The 16,934-nt window shown below is 35.2% G+C and overlaps 1 protein-coding gene and 1 pseudogene across 1 annotated transcript in view; one reads left to right on the forward strand and one right to left on the reverse strand.

Moving 5' to 3' along the window:
- The window catches only part of Prkg1 (protein kinase cGMP-dependent 1), a 919,569-nt gene that overhangs the window by 458,601 nt on the left and 444,034 nt on the right, over positions 1-16,934 (forward strand). The gene's annotated exons all lie outside the window — the stretch shown is intronic.
- LOC125346327 lies at positions 13,842-14,649 on the reverse strand (annotated as a pseudogene).

Here is a 16,934-nt window from a genome sequence, read left to right on the forward strand (position 1 = left end):
TTTTTCACATATTTGTCTTTTTTCTTATTGTGGTTTTGGCTGAATTTGAGCAGGGTTTTGATTTTAGGGAGTGATTGAGTGTCCCACATGGCAAATGTCTATCATATGTGGCCAAACTATGGATTATGGATGTTGAAGAAACAAATGTGTTTAGAATATGAATTAGATAATCAGGAAAAAGAAAACCTAGGTAATACTACTTTAAGGGTAAATTCAATAACCAAGCATATCTTCCAGGGAGGTGTGGGTGAGAATGTTGAAAAGGGTCACATTGATCAAAGAGGCACTGGATTCATAAATCACTTTCTTGAATGGCAACTTCATGGTATAACTACTTAACAATAATTTAAATATTCAAATAATGATAATAACTTTCAATATATTTTTTAAAAATTGAATAGATCCTTGTTAGTAACCCAGAAGCTGTGGAGGAAAGAAAGAAATGAATGATGGATTATGCTTAGGGTTTTCTGTAGACTTCTACCCTCAGAAGTTCATAAGAAAGAACAATCCTTCAAGCTCTACATTAATAATCCAGTCTCCCTTCCATGGGTTTTAAATGTCTTGGATCATGGGGAGCACTGATGTGTTTTCTACCTTTCTACTTAAAGCAATCAAATAGGAAATGATTCAACTGTTGGATGATGTATTTTCGAGCTATAGGCAAAGTAGTGGACAATGGGGAAGAAATAGTACTTTCTCATGAGGGGGGAACTTTCTTGCTAGGATCTGTTCTGGAAACTGAAGGATGTGGATTTGGGACTATCAAATGGTCCTCATATGTACTGTATTGTGGACAGCGAACTATACTATGCATGAACAAGTGTTATGTGAGACATAAAGTAAATTACGTGGCTATCACCAGGGGGACCATTCAGAATATATTGATTTCACAAACTGAGAGCTGTCTGGGAATGTTGGATTTCTATCTGACTCCAAAATAATTAGTTCTTCTAAATCCAAATTGTATTTTGAGCTCCTGGAAATCTTATAGAAAGAAATAGTGTTTCTGAAACTAAAGTAACCCATTTCTTATCTTAAATCTCTGTTTTCTAATACTTGGAGGCCCAACCACCTCCCTAACCCCCCTACACACAGTCTAGCCTTTTTAAGTTATCAGTTAATTCATTCTGATAAGAAAGCCCAGAGATTTTAGAGCTACTGAGATTTGTGATGGAAACTGTGATTCTGATTTTTCTTAACTCCACACATTTAAGTTAAAAATTAAGCAATGGATTGCTTGAAGGTTAATTTTTGGGACACAGTCTTCTAGTCATCGGTCATCATTATACAACACTGATTTTGTCTAGCTGTATGCTTTTACCCCTTACATTGTTTCTTCTGAATATTATTTTACCTAAAAAAAACAAATTATTTTTATTCTAATGAAAAATTGATTTAATGTCAATAGATTTTAGTACCAATATCCTAAGAGCAATTGATTTTTCCCCTCCCTGTGAGTTCTTGGGTAAATTAACCACATGTGCTTGCCTGTACATTTTAATTAGATATTTAAGTATTCTGCCATTTGATGAGTGTTAGAATAAGAGAATAAGTCATATTCATACCCAGTAAAGCTCATGTGTTTTCATGATGTTTTTCTTAAGTTGATGTTTAAAGCAAGTGATGTTTATTTGGAAAATGAAAGCATGACCTCACTGGATTTGATTGACTGGAGAAGAAAACACTAATTGGCCTGGATTGTGGAGGGTCTCCTGCTGAGTGCTTGCATTGACAAAAGCTTTCTTTAGTATTAAAGTATAATAAATATCCAAAAGATTTTGAGAATTAATTCCCTAGTTCTTTTAAGTGTTGCTGACAAAAATAAGATAAATACCAAAGCAAAAATTCTTCAAATATTTTAATTACAGAGATTATCCAACATCCACAAAATAAGTAAATAATCAATGAAGCCCCCTGTCTTTCTTAGTATTTTTTAATATTTATTGTACATAAGCCATAGTAATTGGCCCTGCCCTATTCACTATCCCAGCCTTTCCCAGGTATCGTATCATATTGATTTTATGTTAACTGTGTCTAAAAGATGTCTTTTGTGTTTTTATCATAATCACCATAGTAATATCACACCTAAAATTTCCAATTTTCTCAAGTTTATGATAGACTTTAACATGTTCCACTAATCTACCTTTGTAGTTCTTAGAAGTTAGGTATAAATTCGAGATCAAAAATCCCAGTGATTATCTTTTCTTCCTAGTAACGTTTTCATAGCTTTATTCATCTTTCCTCTCAGGAAGTATATGCTGATTCTCTTTCTGTGATGACTAATGTCTGTACTAATTTGCTCTTTGTTAGTTCAGATGTTGAAATTCTTTATTACTTTGGCCAATAAACCTTCTTGTATTTCATTCTGAGGTTTATTAACATGGCTCTAGTTATCTTCATTTTATTGATTGATTGATTTGCTTAGTGAGTACTAGGATTTGAACTCATGTCATCATGTTTGCCAGGCCATTCTTCTGTCGATTAAATCAAGTCTATAGCTATATTTTTTGTTTTAGTGTTTTTGTTTTTCTATAGGGTCTCGCTTTAGGCTAGTGTTAAGCCAATATCTTCTCTTTGCCTCCCACAGGATAGAAATACAGATGCCACAACTGATCTCTAGTCTTTAAAGGCTTCTTTATAATCAGATATGGTAAGACTGAGAGATCTCCTTCACTATTTCATTCTGCTGGATGATGCCAGTTAATTCTTCAATAACCTTAAATTTCTTTTAATATAATTTTTTTTTCATATAGAGAAGCCACCATCTCTGCCAATCAGAGCACCATAGTTGCCTTTGGTTTGGCATTGGATAGTGTTTTTAAACCCTTTTAGCACATGGAGTTTTAAAATGCTATCTCTCCCTTGCTGCTACATTTGTGAGTTAAAAAGTTGGCTCTCTTCCACAGACTTTTTTTGATAAGATTTATTTGATTGTTTTACGAAGTTATTGAAAGAGCTTCTTCACTATTTGACACCATTGAGACATTTTGTATATAGGCGGCATCATTATAAAATATATTAAAACATTTGATAGCATTTTATTTGATAGCATTTTATAAGTTTAAACTTTTATAAATCTCAATTTCAAACTGGGTGTAAATGAGTAGTATTGTACCTTCAATATCTTCTGAAAAATTGCTTTTAAAAAACAAATTTACCTGCTGGAAAATTCACAATAGCTTAATAATGATGTGAATACATTAGTGATTCAGAACCCACTGGCTTATTAGTCACAGTTTTTCTAATTAGAGTATGAAATCTTAATTTTTTGGAGTCTGATTAATAGATAATAGCTGTATTACAGTGCTCATGCAGAAACCTTCTTTGATGGGCATTGCAATATGAAAAGCACCCATTAAAAGGCAAAATAAAAATAAATGCTCATTATTTTCCCTTCAAAATTGACTGAGCTATTGATAAAATATGACTGTGATGTTTGAGATTCCTCAGTATCAATTAGTGTTAGCGAGTATTTCCTAGGTTTTGTACAACTAAAGCTTGACAGAAAGTATTTGCTTGAAAAAAGTTGAATCCAGATCTTTTATATCCCCGTCAGTCACCTAATAGGAAGAAAAATAAATGAGTAACTAAATCTGCATTTAAGACAAAGGCTTACCAAAGTAGTATTATATTAGTTTATTCTATTATGCTTTGGTCTGTTTACCATGCCATATTCCTTCCAGGCTGGGGACTCTGAATGTGCCAAGTTCTTAGAAAAAAATTGAAGGATGATTATAAGGGAAATGTTCACAAGAAGAGCTAATAGTTATCAAGTGCTTATTATATTTTAAGAACTTTTACAGACTTATATATTATCATATTTAATCTGTAAAGCAACTATACGAGGCAAATACTGTTATTCCCATTCCAGGTATGAAGTAGAGATGGACTGACTAGAGTTTGACTGTGAAGTAGAATATAAAAATAGTCACAGTTTGAAAGGAAAATCATAAAGGAACATTACATGGGAACCTGCAATATGGTTTTCTAATTAACAATTGAAGAAACAGAGGGTTTGGGGATGCTTGGAAGCCCCCTAAAAAGCAAGGAGGAAATATGAGATCAAGGATGCTAAATGACTGAAGAATTGAATAAAGCTGAGTCCTAGTGGCACATGCTTGTAATCCTAGCTACACAAAGAGCTGAGATCTGAGGATAATGATTTGAAGCCAGGCAGAAAAGTCTAGGAGTCTCTTATCTTGAATTAATCACCAAAATGCCAAAAGTAGAGGAATGGGTCAAGTGGCAGTGTGCCAGCCTTAAGCAATAAAATAAAATAAAATAAAATAAAAAAGACAAGTGAGATCACAAGACCACAAGATCAAGTTTCAGTACCAGCACCAAAATAATAATAATTGAATAAAATAGGCTTGATAGTATACCATTTCTGTGTCTTTAGCTGCTCATATGACCTTGGCTATCTTTATTTATTTCTAAAATGATAACAGCTTTCTACTTGACAGTATTATGTGCTTATGCAATATGAAAATTTGTCCAACTTCTAAATGTATTTAGTGTAATCCTCACATTTTGTTGTTGCTTTTTGGCTCACTTGGTTTTACTAAGACCTTTTACTTTTTTCTATTTATTTTTATAAATGTTAATAATTTCATTCATATGGTACCAAGGAATTGAACTCAGGGATTTATGCATGCTAGGTAAGCACTCCACCTCTCATCCACATTTCCAACCCTTCATCTACTTTTTGTTTTTTTGTGTTTTTTTTTTTTTTTTTTTTTGCCAGTCCTGGGCCTTGGACTCAGGGCCTGACCACTGTCCCTGGCTTCTTTTTTGCTCAAGGCTAGCACTCTGCCACTTGAGCCACAGCGTTGCTTCTGGCCATTTTCTATATATGTGGTGCTGGGAAATCGAACCCAGGGCTTCATATATACCAGGCAAACACTCTTGCCACTAGGCCATATTCCCAGCCCCCCTTCATCTACTTTATTCTCAGCTAGCTGAATATACATACCTGAAAATACTGCTCTTGACATGTAGTATTCAATTACAGAAAAGTGTGTCAGAAAATAATAGAAGTATATGGAACATAAAAAGAAAATAATGGATATCTTCATTTTTATATAATCTTTTTGTATTAGCATTCATTGACAGTGTGAAGTGTTTTGCTGTGATACTACTATGGAAGTATGTATATAGTATACTTTGAATAAGTCCACTCCCTCCACTATATTCCCTTAACTCCTTCCTTCTCAGCTTTTTTGAAACAGTATGGTGGGTTTTATTAGTCTACCATTGATCCGTCTATCTATCTGTCTATCTAGTCATCTATCTGTTTACTGACCAAACTATAACTGGTCTTATAATCTTCCATATATCTATGTAGATATATGATAGATTGATATTGATAGATCCTCTTTACTTCCCAGTATACTCTCCTTTCTCCTTCCATCAGCTACTGATCTTCCTGAACAATTAACTTTTACAATTTCCATGTTCCACTGTTGTGGTGGTCCTCCTCCTCCTCCTCCTCCTCCTCCTCCTCCTCCTCCTCCTCCTCCTCCTCCTCCTCCTCCTCCTCCTCCTCCTCCTCCATCATCATCGTCATTTGACAATACAGAATTTCTAAGCAATGGCTATGTGATGTGTAGAAAGTAATTGTTTTCTAGCAGACATATTTCCTCATTGTGCTTTCGTTAAATTGTATGTACCACCAAGAATGTAGTGTCTATTTCCTCAATCCATGAATTGGTGATCAGCTGTGAGCTTTTGCCACTGTATTTTCATCCTTTCTCCCTGGGATTCATATGGAGATTTCAGTTTTCCATAGACAAGAGCCAAAGAAAAGAAGAGCTGCCACTTTCTTTTTTGAAACCAGTAATTCACTTGCATTGTGTGTGCAGTAAAAAGAGCCCTGATGAGTCATTGCTATGAAGAGAAGAAATAATCACTGGATAGTACATTTATTGTTAATGTATTAAGTACTCTGGATGCCTTCTTTGTATAACCAATTTTATTTAAATTAATCATAATGATTTTAAACTCTTTTTTCTCCTCTAAAAAGCAATCCCCAAAGTATATTTATAAGTATTCTTGATATAAGGTGAACTCTTTAGTTGCTAAGGAATAGGTTTGTTGAATTGATTTCCCCACAGATAAGCAAAATATTCCTTCCTGAACTATTATTTGGTAGATAAATTAATGCTTATCTGGGACACATCCAAAGAATAGGACATGTTGGGCTGTAAAACAAATAAGGAAACAGTGTCAAAGCAAATAAACCATGTGTTAGAGCTGAGTGTCTACAACCAGCACAAGAGGTGACCAGGCAGAACTTGCTATACTGTTTATCTCATAACTCGCCAGTATAAAATGAAAGAGTCCTGTTGTTCTCAGATCATTACGGTTTTCAAGACAAGAAAAAAACCAATAAACAAGTGCAGGGATCTTGGTTTGGAGCCCTGGGTGACAACAACAGGCCTCAACAGAGCTTGCCCTAGACTCAGGATCAAGTACCTTCTCCTTTCTAGGTCTAACACTGATCATTCCCAGGCTCTGATTCAGATTATGTCTTCTTTGAGGCTGGAAGGGACCAGTAGCTCCTGGAGGTCAAGGATTTTTCTCACCAGCACAAAGGACACCTTGATACCTACAAAGTGCTCAGGAGCAACCTCATTTCATACTCAATGCTTTCTTTATCGACTTGCCAGGCACTTTGCTGCTCAGTAATACATCACTTTTTTCATTGAATTAGAGGCTTTTCATTTTTTTGTCTCATCCCAATCATAAGCTGTTTGCCAAGCATCTATGTCTTTGAATCACTGCATCTCATATGTACCAGCACAGGATCTTTTCCATATGAGTTAGAACAAAAGTGTAATATATGTGTAATCATTATTAAAACTAACCAAAATGAGACCAAGGAAACACATTGTTCTCAGACCTTAGGTTATTAAGCAATTTGATGTTAGCTATGAAAAAATTCTATTTGCCTATTTTTTTCAATGCATTACCATTAACAGTGAATAATTTTAACTTTAAACTTCAGCATTTCCCAAGTGTGTGTTCCATAGAAAATTGATGTGCACTATAGAAGTTCTGTGACCAAATTCATTTGAAAACACTGTTTGGGAATTTAGTGTGTCAAGTAGCTTTTCTAGCATAAGTCAAAATACCAGAGAGAAGTTAAAGGAAAGATTTATTTTGGCTCACAACATCAGAAAATTCCATCCATGTTTGCTTGGTCCCAGATAATTGGGCAAAACATTGCAATGATGGGAGCATGCAAAAGAGTAGGCTCTTCATCTTGGTGAACAGGAAACAGTGAAGATAGGATATAGGCACAAGCTGTAATGTTTTCAAAGGCACACCACCAAAACCTGTTTTTTAGGAGACATCACACACTACAATTCCCACAACCTCCAAAAATAGCACCATTGTCTGTTATTTTATTTTATTGTGCTATTAATGTTTCACACATACTTATGGAAGCTATTTCCTATCCAAAACATCACACCTAGGAAAATCATGAGAAGAGGCACCAAATTGACCCTGATACACTTTTTGTTTCCATTACTACTTCCTTAGACAGGATGTTATTATCCACTGCAGGAACTGTCCCTTCTTTGCTTCTAATTGTCTCATATTTTGCCTAATGGTGCTAGAATCTGAATATACGGCCTCACTAAGCACACAGCTCTACCATTTAAACTAGGCCTTTGGCCATTTTTAAGTTTTTAGATTTGTTTTTAAGATTAGATTTTGCAGTGTTTGCCCACACTGGTTTTAGATTGTAACCTTCTTACTCTGGTATTCCATGTTAATCCTATTTTTGTATAGGCTGGCCTCAAACCATGATTCTTCCATTCCTAGCTCCCAAAAAGAGTTATTCTCATTTTTTTTGGTCAAATAGTTCTGTTTAATTGTAGTCTCTAGATGCCTACAATATATGGTCACCATGTCTATAATTACCATAAGAATATCTCCTTAAGTTACTCTTACATCAGTGCTTTAAAAAACTAAGGAAATTTGCTTTCAGCAACATTTGGTAATATCTGTGGAATTTGGAGAATCATTTTTTTGGTTAACTGGTTGGTTGGTATTTTTCGGTGGGGATATCTAGTAGATAGATAGAAGCTGTGCATTGCTGTTCTCTTACAATGCAAAAGACACTACTGCAAACAGACTCTTCCTGCACCAAATAGCAATCATGTATTTTAAATTATACCTCTTAACTGCTTTGAAACTTCCAGTGGTTTCCTAACTCATGCCTGAGGAATTCTACATATGGAAGCATGGCATTCACAATGTAACACTAGTCTCTTTTGCAGTCCATCTCTATATTTCTCCTCTATACACCCTACACTCCAGGCAAATAGAGGACTTAGCCCCCCCCCCCCCCCCGCCCCAAATGCTACTGAAATTTTCTAATTTCTGTCCTACATTCAACCCTTTGCCTATAAAGTAATGACCTTCTACCCCCTTTGTACATATAAGCTACCTCTATTCTATCTTAAATCTTAACCTCTTCTATGAAATCTTCCTTGATTTTCTTTTTGCCACCTCTCCAAATGAGAGTAGCTGTAGTCCTCTCTGGACCTCTTTGCTCCTTGTTACTCTGTACTTTTCTTATCTTTCACAGATAATTGAGAAGCATTTTCTTTTACAGATCTTAGTCATTATAATAAATAGACAGAATGCTGAAAACATTGAGCAAATTATTAAAACCAACAACAATTTTGATCTGTAAAGTTTTTAGCAGATGTGTTCCATAAATGCTTGAGTTAAATTTAATTATTTTTAGTTTTGAACAGCAATTTCGGAATCAGATCTTATAATTGATTTTATGAGATGATTTTAAGAGCTGTTTTGTAGGGGAAATAAAAATCTTTATGTTTCATCTAAAAGTGACCACAATTGAACTATGAAAGCTATTTTACTATTGCATTCCCTTTGATATCTAACAAAAGGATTCTGATTGTCAAATAACACAATAAATGATGCTATCCTTTGGTGTTAGCAAATGATTACTTATGATGTTTAAGTGATTTTATTCACACAAATAAAGAAAATCTGACCTAAACCTTTATTTTCCAAATAGAGAAATTATCTGTTCATGATGATGAATTTCAAGGTAGGGGTAGCTACTCAGTAGCTCCAGCTGTGCTCCCTTGCTTTCTACTGGCTCCTGGTCCTTCCATCCTCACCTTGCTGAACAGCAGGTATCATCTGTGAATAGTAGAATGCAGAGGGCAAGGGAGAGATTTGGTAGCACTTATCCTAGGCAGGGTAACGTCAAGAAAGAACCTTCCCCGAGTTCTTCTTAAACACTTCTGTGTCATTGTTCTTGCTTTTGTCTTTCTTTATTTTCTGGTCAATTTTGCTTTTAAAAAATTTCTAAGGTTACTAGTATGGTACTCCATAAATATATAAATTATTATCTGTTAAAATTATTAATAAATCTTGTTAATATATTTAACAGATACTATTTTAACAAATATTAACACTAATTTATATTCCTCTGACCTAAAGCTCTATGTTATTTGGCTTATATATCTTCCATCATTCTCAAATTAACCACCAAACTATTCTGCCTAAATGTAACCTTAGATTCCAGCCACACATTAGACCAGACAGTACTTGACTGTACTTGGCTTATTTCATTCAAAATAATGTTCATGCACATTGTCAAAATGACAGGATTTTCCTCTTTTGAAAGCTAAAGAATATTTGTGTTGTTGTGCTTTCTATCAGTAAAACATGTGTGAGAGTCAACTCATCAAAAGAAAACATTTCTTTTGGATCACATGTGTTCATTTTCCAGTCCATGACAGACTAGGTCTATTCAGTTTGGGCTTCACATAAGATAACTCTCCATCTTGGGGAGCACAGGGGAGAGGAAAATTGCTCACTTCCTGATGAGGAATCAAATAATAGGAAGAGGAAATGTCTGGAGCCCCAGTTTTCTCTTTCATAGATGTCTCCAGAATGACCTGAGGACCCTGGACCCCATTTTTGAAAACTTTCACAGTCTCACAGTACTTACTATGAAGATGTGTGGCCCAAGCCTTTAAAGCATGAGCACTGGTTGACATTCCAAATCCCAAGTACAGCAGGATTCCATATGTTTGTATACAATCTGCTCTCAAAACAGATTGTGAAAACACAACACAGATTAATTTTTTTTCAGAAAAGTGTTTCTGCACTGAACATATACAGCACTTTCCCTTAGCATTCCCTAAACATTATGTTGTAACAAGTATTTAAAGGTTATTTCTACTGTATTAGATATTATAAAATAACCTGGAAATGGTTTCAAGTAGGCAGGAAACATTATATATATATGTATATATATATATATATATAGTTTATGTACAAAGACTACTATATTTCATACAAGGAACTTGAACATCCTTGAGTTTGGTGACTGTGCTGGGTCCTAGAGGCAAGATGACCATGCATGCACTTTTTATTCATTGCTGGAAATATGATTGGCTCTTGGATATGTATGTGTCTATATGTGTCTGTCTTCATGCCTGTTCCATGTTGTTTTATTTACTATAGCTCTGCTGTGTACTTTAAAAATAGGTGTAGTATGATGCCTCCAGCTTTGTTCTTCTTCCTCAGGTACAAGTTCTAGGTGACTTTCTGAATTTAAAAGAAGGACAAAAAATAAAACTCACCTTGGGCATCTACTTAATAAAAAATATAGTACATCTTCAAAATAAGAATATATTCCTTGTATCATCTGTCTGGATTTAACTCTATTCTAATTATAACTGTCAAAAATATGAAGTTGGTGAGCATGTTTTCCCCACTTTTCATTTATTTAAACTTACATAAATCACCTCTTCATCTTTTGAGTCAGATTCGGATAAATTCAAATTCTTTGATTAAATCTTATTAATAATTTTGGTTTGATGAATGCTTTTGGTTTGTTATTCTAAATTTCTCTGTACATTTTCAGCATGAAGAAGCCAACAAAGTACACAAATACTCTCTTCTTGGGTGCATGTCAACTTGTTAGAAACAATCAAGGAATTTGAATAAGCCTTTCGATTTTTAGTTAAACAATTATTTTAGGACACTTTAGAACTTCTGTATTTCCCTCTTTCTCGGAAAACTTGTTAGGCTCTCTATAAGTGTGTAAATCTCAATTGAAGATGGCACTGCTGATGGCTCACGTGATTTATTGTAACCATGAAATTAAGTGCTGGGCCACTAGCCCAGTATTGAAACTAAATCAAAGAGGGCTTAATTGGAATTAGGCAGTGAGCCTAGAAGAACTCTACTTTGTTCAGTCTCAAATTTCCAATTCCTTTGGATTCATGTTTCATAAAACTCAGTATTCTTTGGGGGGGGGATGGGGGAGGAAAGTTTCAGAAAGAGTGTGAATCTATAATAGTTATACAGAATACAGTTCGCTAGTGGTAACTAACCAGGAAAGTTGGATTTGAGACAGAAGAAATATATGTCAAGCGTATACAGTTAGCATCACATGTAAGATGTTGTTTGGTTTAATTTTTTCACATGTACGTATTAACACAATATTTATAAAGCTAAAACAAAATATAGAAAGGCTATAGGAAATAATTCAGCACATTTAGAATCCTTATTTCCAATGAAATCAGAAGGCTGTGAGAGAATGATTTCTCATGCCTATGATAAAATCTTTTTTATTTACTTTCTAGGAAAAAAACAAAGGTTTAACTCTCTAGGATTCTGAATTTTAAAATGAATTTGTCTTAAGTATTATATGTTTTCACTCTAGTGTGCTCTCTTATTATAAGGACAACTGGAATAAATAGAGGTCTTTCAACTCCTTCATGTGTAAGTCCTGTGTAATAGGTTGCCTTTGCTATTTCAGACTAGTCAACAAGGAGATATTAGGGCAGGAGTCATACACACAAATTCCTATCAAAAATGGAGGATAATGGAAACATGTTGAGTAGGAACTGGTAAACACTGCTTAATTTTATTCATAATTCTGTTTAAGTGTTCGGGTGCTATGGGATTTAATAGTTCGAGGGCATATGCCATTTATCTTAATTAGATATGAATATATCCAATTATTTTAGAATAGATCCTCAGATATTATAAAATGTGCACATATTCTTGACATACAAACTCAAAAAGTAAGAATAGCTACAACACATGCCTCAAATTCAAGTATTTTATCAGTACAAGAGGTTAAAAATATTCTTCAGCCATAGATTTTATTCTAACATAGGATTCTTATGAGAGTATGCTCAATTGACCTTTCACACCAGGCATGGTGGCTCAGAATTGTTATCCGCTACTTGGGAAATGGAGCCAGGGGGCTCATGGTTCAGGGCCAGCCCAGGAAAAAAGCAAGACACCTAACAAGCAGGAATGGTGGTATGTGCATATAATCCTTGCTACATGAGAGACCTTAGGTAAGAGAATGGTGGCCTAGAAAATATGGGGTAGAGGGAGAAAGAGCCCCAATCTAAGAAATAAAGCAACAATTGCTTGGGATGTAGTTCTTCAACTAAAACGATATTGCCAAAGAATAAAGAAGGATAAATGAAAAGGAAATATAAAAGTAAAGTTGTGTACACATTAAATGTTCTTTTCCTTTTCTTTCTTTGTTACTTTTTTGAGACTGTGTCTCCCTGTGTAGCTCTGGCTAGCCTTGAACTCTCTAAGAAGCTCAGCCAGTCCTGCAACTCAAGATCCTACTGTCTCAGCCTCCCCAGAGTGGGAATTACACAGATGAACAACTCTTCTCTTCAAATAATCATAATCCCACTGCCAGATTCTTCCTCAATCACAGCTTTACCCATGCCATCTTTTGCTTAACCCTTTTGCAGACCCTCTTATGTCTTCAGGATATGGCCCATGTTCCTAGTTCCCAATCCAGAGTGCTCAAGACCATCCACAATTTGGTCCCAAGCAGTCTGCTATAACCTGATTTCTTAACTTTCACTGTCACACATCTTAATGCTAATTATATCAGTAGGAAAGAATAGAGTGGGTTTAAGAGTATAGACTTTGAAAACTGGTTGTCTCAATAGGAGTATTTTTTTCTGATTTTGGGCAGGTTATCAGATCTCTGTGACTTGTAGCATAGAATTATTGTGATAAAATAAAGGTGGATAGATGTATTTAAGTACTTAGAAAGGGGTGGTACTATCAAACATTTAGGGATATCTTCTACTGTTTTCTCCTATAAGCTTCACTTACGTTGATTCTTCTACTTTTGTTCTTCAGCCCCATTGGTTTCCTTACTGCAGCTGTTTCATATCCAGGTCCAAACAAACTCTACTTTTTCATTGTGTTTAGTGAACATTGATTGGACTACACTGTATACTCTTAACCACTAAGAAAAATTGCCTATGCATCAATAGTATAAAATTAATCTCACATTAAAAAGAATCATTTTATTTTCAGATGATATGTAAACAAAGGCAGGGAAATTTGTGGTTTATCAGTGCATGCAGAACAGTGCTGAATGGAAGCCTGTGACATTAAAAGACAGAATTAAGACTAAACACTTATCCTAACAATTATAAGAACCAACTTGTCCTTGTGCCCTAGGTTCAGGGAGTCATCCTGCAAGCCTTGTACTAAAGCAGCATCAGCATTCTTTATTTTGTGGTCAGAGGTGTTTAAATGTGCCTTTCTTTAACCTTGAGGATTATGGCCCATTCCTCAAACACTCAGCATACCTGTAAGAAGTTAATGTACTGGAACATCTTTGATTCATTGAGAGGCATTTCGTGAAGAAATTTTCAGGCAAGAGATTCAAGTCATCCTGAAACCCATTTTTAAACAGACTTTCAACAGACACTAAACTGGTGACTTCCCAGTGAGATTCAGCTGAAGAGACTTTTTTCCCCAGAGAATTACATGTTTTCTCTCACTGTAGGAAGACTTAAGATTACTGGGTGATGGTAAGCTAAGTATTTGTCAAGAAGAATAAAAAGAATCTTAAATAAATTTCATGGTCACAGATACAGGAATCAACTTTTGTTAATAAGTAAAAAGCAAAGAATTGGGAATGTGTCCAAATGCTGTAGACTCTGCTTGAGAATGAAATGGAATTAAAGGACATGTCTTGGAAAAAGGAAGCTTATTTTTATCTTTTAATATTTTTTCTAATGACACAAGTTGTTTCATTTATTTACAGTAGGATGAATCATAGTCAACTGTTTCTTTCATCTTGACATCACTAGATTGAGATTTTATCTAGAAGAGTATATTGCTTTTTAAAAAATTTGATATCACAATTTTCTTCTCTTAATAATGGAAATTGGAGATAAGACCTTGTGAATTTTGATTCCTCACAAAAGCCAGAACTTAGGCCTCATGATGATACTGTGTTCATAATAAAATTTGGGGCTTAGAACCAGATCACATTCCCTTGTTCTCTTCTTACTTCCACCCAGTTCAAAATATTTGTATCTCTTCAAAACCACCATTCTCCTAGATCTACAATTAGGACCGAAAAATTCAAGTCTCAGCACCATCTTCTTTATAGTCTTAGCTTTTTTTCTCCTGAAAATTGGCTTAGTCTGACTGCTTTAGCTACTCTGCTTCCTATCATAATAGCACCTTCTACGAGCGTACAGGGAATCCTTGCCCTTCTTGTACTGTGCTACTTTGCGAGGTTGGTATTTGCCGCACTTTGCAGAATGTATGGTGGGTTTTAGGGGCACTAACCATGATTGCAGGAAGCCTGCAGCAGTACTATAACTGTATTTCTCTCTGTCAAATCTAGGCCATTGTGCTCCTTATTTATCTCTGGCCCTGTTTTCTTTTCTCTATTGGCAAAAGAGAATCTGACTCCTCTGCCATCCAAAGTAGAAGCAAGGCACTTAGATTAATATATATGTGTATATATTAACATATATTCATTAATACATTAATATATAGGTTAATGTCTATATACATGTATGTATGTATTAATCCCAATCCTTTTTCCAAAGTCTTACAAATAGGGTCAAGATAATTGCATTGAGGGTAGTCCTAGTGCTTTGATGAAGGGAGAATGGATGCAAGTACAAAAGGACAAATATCTACAGAAGGTCAGGTGACCAGAGATGTAGCCCAAATAATATGCCATGGATTGGCTCCCATATTGATCTGAATCAAGGCTAAAAAATTATAGGAAGACACTTCTATGTGAAAAGAAGTTTATCCAACTTGTTCTTCATCTATGTTCATAGCCTGTGAAAACAAATGAACTGTAACTAAAGAAAATAAAGCAGAGTAAAATTAAATTGACCCAAGAGCCATCCACCACTTTTCTCCAGCGATCACTGAAAAGAGTGCTGATCTTAATTCCTTGCAGTTTCACCTTTTACTTTTTTTTATTTCTATTGTCTTCAGAAAATGGAATCTCCTTGAAATATCAGCAGATAATTTCCCAGTTTTCTCTCTCCCTGGATGCATTAGCTTTTCTACCTGTCTACGTATAAACTCCTTACTTTTCTATAGAAATCCATCTTACTTTGGAAAACTGTCCACATGTCATCTTTCCTACTCCCTTGTTGCCAGACCAAGTACTACACAAGAATGGCTTGTCAGAAGGAAGTAAATAAAAGTGATTGAAATAAGAGTGTAAGATCGGGTTCCATGGAGGAGAATTGGCAAGAGGGGTATTTACAGAGCTCAGTCTTAGCTAGTGGCACCATTAGTGAGGAAATGATTGGTCTTTGTAATAGCTCGAACTCTCCCAGGAAGGCCTGTGCTAAAACCCAAAGGCCTTTGGGTTTTGCCACAGGCCTTCAAAGTTCTCTAACTCCTAAAGTATTATGTCACCCAAATTCTACTTCATCAAACCCATTTTAACTATTATAAGTATTTATCTCTTGCTACTGACACTATATAGGATTGACAAGATGGTGAGTTATAGATGTGTAGGTGTACCCATTAGGGATATAAATCATGACATAAAATCCACTTTGCTAAGGTGAATTAGATTTGTGTGAAATGTTCAGATGTTTAATGCAAGAGCAAGCTATGAGATTCCCAGAAGAGAGAGTTCTGGGACAATGAAGAAGGCTTCTTGGTGGAGAGTAGACTGATCTGGATCCTAAGAATGCATGGGATTTGACAGGTGGAGAGACATGAAGAGAAAAGAACCTTGACTCAGGAAACCTCTCCAATCTTCTCTAATAAATGTTACACTGCATGAATTCATATTTAAAATATATTCATTATAGAAAAATTATTTCTAAACCTAGCAAGCAGTGAAGTATGGTGATCATTCAAGCAAAGGTAATGCTGAAGTATAAATCATGTTTACATGACTCTCTGTAACCTTATGGTTTTATGTTGATGACAAAACAACTGTGATTTCCATCTTTGTTTCTTTGTAATTAATTTATTTATGAATTTATTTTTTATTTATGTTTTGCCTGAACTGGATTTGTACTCAGGGTTTTGTGCTTGCTCAGATTGTTTGTTCAGGTGATGCTCTATCTCTTGAGTCATACCTCTGGCTCAGCTTTCTACTGATTGTTTTGGAGATGGAGTCTTCCAGAGTTTTCTGCCTAATATGCCTTCTCAAACTGCTCTAACAAGAACTTCTTCCTAGTCTTTCTGGCACCAATCCAATCTCATCATCCAGGAAGGTAACAATTCAAGATTGACTTTTGGCCATCCCTGTTTCTCTAAGGGTCTGTTCATGCCCCAAATCCTGTGTGTGGATTGCATAACTCCAACAGATGCAAAAATAATTTCTTTAGGGTTACAACTAGAAATGTATATGTACTTCATCTACTGTCCTTCATCTGCCAGGCATCATCTCTGCTAGAAGCAAGATTTGTCTTCCCTCAATTAGAAAACACCTCAGGCCTTTAGACCAATGGGACTGAAGTGTGTCAGAAAGGATTAGTGCCTGGGGAACCTATTCATCTAATTTTCTTTGCATATTAAGTATTCAAATCTCTCAGAGATCAACTGTTAACACTGAGTGTGCCCACAGACTGAGAAGCTTTGGAATT

Source organism: Perognathus longimembris, chromosome 2, assembly GCF_023159225.1.
Source record: "Perognathus longimembris pacificus isolate PPM17 chromosome 2, ASM2315922v1, whole genome shotgun sequence".
Lineage (NCBI taxonomy): Eukaryota > Metazoa > Chordata > Mammalia > Rodentia > Heteromyidae > Perognathus > Perognathus longimembris.